This window comes from Manacus vitellinus, unplaced genomic scaffold (genome assembly GCF_001715985.3).
Source record: "Manacus vitellinus isolate BGI_N305 unplaced genomic scaffold, ASM171598v3 scaffold_6_pilon, whole genome shotgun sequence".
NCBI classification, from domain to species: Eukaryota; Metazoa; Chordata; class Aves; order Passeriformes; family Pipridae; genus Manacus; species Manacus vitellinus.
Genome location: NW_021940750.1, coordinates 5,269,163 through 5,273,609, shown reverse-complemented (window position 1 = coordinate 5,273,609; position 4,447 = coordinate 5,269,163).

Genomic DNA, 4,447 nt, shown 5'->3' with positions numbered 1-4,447 from the left:
CCAGCTCCGACGGCCTGTCATGGGGGACCTGGGGGTGCGTCTCCCACACAAGAGCCAAGTGAGACCCGAAGGAAGGTTGAGGCACGTTAGGGACCTGTCCTGCCGTGCCCGCCGTCCCTCAGGGCCCGTGGTTGGGCCCCCCGCCTCCACCGCCCCTTGTCGTCCCGTCCACCTTTACCCTGGTTGAACCGGTTGCCGTAGTGTGTTTCTGGCAAAATGGAACCCGGGTTGTCCTAACATTCAAACTTAATATAGTAGTTCCAAAAAATGGCGAAATTACACTTGCCCTGACACGACCAACAACAGCTAAGTAAACATCGAGCATCCTTTGGACAGTGACACCAGAAATTTGGGAAATGGGCCCATAGGTGACACAAAAGGTAGGACACCAACAGGTGTTATTTAACCCATCTTGGTCTCTCAAAAAGATTGAATTGTTGAAGCAAATTAATTCATCTACAAATCAACCTCATTGTTTGCAGACCCTCTGACTTCTGTTGTTTCTTTGCACTGAAGGGCAGGTCATCACACTGTGCCTGGGTCTTCTGCAGAGCAACAGTGCTAGGATGCTTCTGGAAAGATGTGGGTCCTGCATTTCACTGTGGAGATGAAAAAGTTACAGAGTGATGCCTCACCGTAGGGCAGCCTGGCTTGGGTGAGACACATCTTCTAACACTTCACATCTGTGTGGATCCTTTACTGGGGCTACAGTGTTCCCAGATCTAGCTGGTACGGAGACTGCCAGCAAAGCCAAACCCATCAGCAGCTGAGCTGAGTGTTCCTGGATGACCATGGGACTCCACAGCCCCACTATGGGGGTGCATAGGTTCCCATAGGTTCCCACTATGATGAGGTCCTGGAGCTCCTTCTTCCCTCAGCCCTTCAAAGTTTTTGCTAGGAGTCTGGCAGCCCATTGTCACATCAGGATGCCCATGGAGTCAGAAACTTGGGACGTTAGTGTATTGACACATAGCAGATGAGACCCTAGAAGCAAACATACATCAGGTCTGCAAGAAGGTTTTTCTCGGGACCTGTCTAATATTTGTTCCCCATGGAAGAGTTCAGAAGCCACCACGCTTATTCCTGTGCTTCCCGAATGGGAAGACAGGCAGCTGCCCTACCATGCCATGGCAGCTACAAACCACAAGAGAGATGTGGGGAGGCAGATTTCACAAGCCACCAATTGCTATTAGAGGGCATACATTTAGGATATAGTGCTGTCTCTAAGTTCAAAGAGACTGTGCATGTCCACACCGGTCACATCAAAGCCCTAAAGGGCAAAAAGGAAACCAGAATTTCTCAGGATAGAAAAGTCCTGCTAGTTCCCTCTTCCTTAACGTGCTCTGCCCTTTATTGCAACCTGTCCTCTGTCCTCCCTATTTCCTTCTGTGGGTACTCTACTCCCTTTCCCATCTTTGGTGACTGCCCCATCTTCAGTCACTAATTCAAACCCAGAGTATTCATAGCAATTGGAGATGATCCTTCAAAATATACAGTCCATGAAAATTTGCTGAAATTCAGGCACAGACTTACCATGGCAGGCAATCTGCATGAAATATGGTCTTCCCCAGTGTGGCCGGCACACTGCCACCATCACAGCTTGTGCCTGTGTGAACCTGCACTGCCTGAATTTCAGGAAAAGGTTGTTTGCATTCCAAGTGGGGTTCTGAGCAGGAACAAGGGCTTAGCAGCACTAAGATCTTAAGGTTCAACTGGTCAGGAACCTGCATATATAGATAAAAACACCCAGAGGCATAACAGGTCATTATTCTAATCTCTATCAGTTCCAATCATGTCGCAGTAACAGTGCAGGAAGTGAATTTAAAATGTCCGTTTCTAACCTTTGATAGGCTTTTGTTTTGATACACACATGCCATAGAGAAATCCATGCTTGTTGCTGCATCAAAAATCACAAGGTTCCAGGAACTGTGGCTTTCCAAAAGATATCAAATTTTGTGAGATTTACAATAAAATTGCAAGAGTTGGTAATGTTGCAATTGTTTTAAAAATAAAAGAAATTGAAGTCCATGGAGCTAGGAATAAAAGTGTAGAATCATGGAATCATTTAGGTATCTTAACTTTCAGCCCGAGACATGGCCTGCAACCCAAGAGATGGTACATAAGAAAAAGATTATTTCAGAAAATGTGAATATTGTCCATTCCTACCAACCCTATTGTCCTATTGCTCAATAACAGTGCCTTATTGCTAAGGGTGAGGAAAAATTAATGAAGGAAACCAGAGCTGCTGGGGGAAAAAAAAAAAACACAAAAAACAACAACACCAACAAAAACAACAACACCAAAAAACCCCAAACAAACAAAAACAAAACCAAAACAAACAAACAAGCAAAAAACTCTTCTATGAAGATTTACGCATGTGCTCAGTTTTATCCAGACTATCAGTTCTAGTGTGTGGAATTACTCACAGTGGACATGGAGTTGAAAATGTGCACCAGCCTGTACAGGACTGGGACCTGGCACTGCACAGGGGAAAAAGAAATGTAGTTGATAGTTCTTAAATTTATGCTGTTCAACAGTAAAACATCAGAGTCATCACATCTGGGAGAAACATGCATACATTTGAGAAAGAACTGAGGGATGTCTTTGAAAACAAGGGACAGCTGATATGTATGCTTGGGAGACACTGTTTAAATGCAACTAGAATTGTTCCTCTTTTGTTGAAAGCTGAGCACAGCATTATGTGATTTGTGATTACAATTCTTTGTGTCTGTGAAGCGACTGAAGAGACAGGCTAACTCTGAAACATCATTGGACTTCTAAATTCAGTGAAAAGGAACTGGGACAGGGAACGGATGTTTCCGATTTTCAGACTAAAGCATACTATCTTTCTAGTTATTTTTGAAGTGGGCTGAAATGTCACAGTTTCTTCAGTTTGTCATAAAGAGAAAGATCTTGCCAGTGATTTTTAAAGAAACTTTTTGTATAGTTTTATTAATACAAAGACCTGCTCTTTTTTTCTTTGATCTCAATAATACGAAAGGGAAACAGGCAGGAATCACCAGCTTCCTCTAGGTATTGCAGTACAAGTCTTACCACACACCTATTTCATCATCAGAAGGGCCAAATTTTACAATTGTAATATCAAATTTATGAAAAGATACTGAAAAACCCTTACACTGACTTAACCACTAGTAGAGCCTTATCTTGGGTGAAACTAGAGTAGATGATGCTAACCCACCTGCACAGCTTCTGTTCTGCCAGTCCTATCCTCCAATAAATACCAAACCACTTGAAATGGAGAAACTACTTTTCATCCAGTGACATGTCTAGAAACAATCGGTAAACCTGCTGCTCCATGACATGCCTCCTGATGTTGCTCTTGCTCATGGTGTCCAAAATAAGCTCTCCCACGGCAGCAGTCAAGCTGCTAATCTGCTGGCCAGTCATTCACTGCTGCTTCTGTTGAAGCTCATTAAAGGTTCCCACATGTGGCTTGCACTGGGGTATGCGCTTCTCCGTGTGCTCACCCACCCACCGATTGCTGCCGTTCCTTTTGTTGTGCCACTATTGCCTCCTCACTATTGCCACAGATTGCCTTTACTTCAGAACAAGGCTTGTTCCTGTAGGGCCCATCTCCACAGGGCAGCACCTGGATGGAGATCAGTTAATGATAAGCAAAGGCAACAGGACTTTCAGCTTCACTCTAGAGGTCATGAATTCTTCCTTGACAGAAAGGACAATGTCCCATGAATAAATTATATCATTTTTCTTTGGTATTTCCAGCATTTGGTTTTGAATGATGTGTTCTTAAAGTAGTCTTCTGAGGGATGCCTTAAATCATGAGAGAGAACAGATGTCTCAGTAAATTAAATGCCATATATTTAAGCATCAGGTAATGAAATATCTGAAAATGTTTTTTCTCTGTTGCAGAAATCCTCTGTGCTTTTCTAAGAAATAGCATCTTGGCAATAGTTCTGTAATGTTCCTGTAGGGCTCCAAGTAAAAGGAACATTTTGGAAGTGATTTTAAACAAAATGATTTTCCTAGTTAAAAATATCATGATAAAAGAAGACACAAAGCAATGGAGCAGAAGTGACATGTGAGTCTTCTCAGTGTGATATTAAACCTTTCCTTGAACTTGTTCTCCTTACACACAAAGCTCTTCTCACTACCTGTGGCCAGGCAGGGAGCATGATGTGTCTCTCCAGACAGCCATACTGACATGCAGATGTAGTCCCATCACTGGATCATCTGAGTGTTGCCCAAGTACTGTGTGACAGGGGCAGCAAGTGCTGCTCTGTGCCTCTGAAACCCCAATGTGTTGATACAACACTGCAGCCGTGCCCTTGGGTGGGTGGTTGATCAACTTGTTTTTTGCCTGTTTAAAATTGTTTTCTTAGTCAGAGAAACATCTGAGAAAGGATTTCATTTTTTTCAGTCATCAATATGCTGGAGCTGACCTGTTCTCTTGGTACTAGAGGGAGCT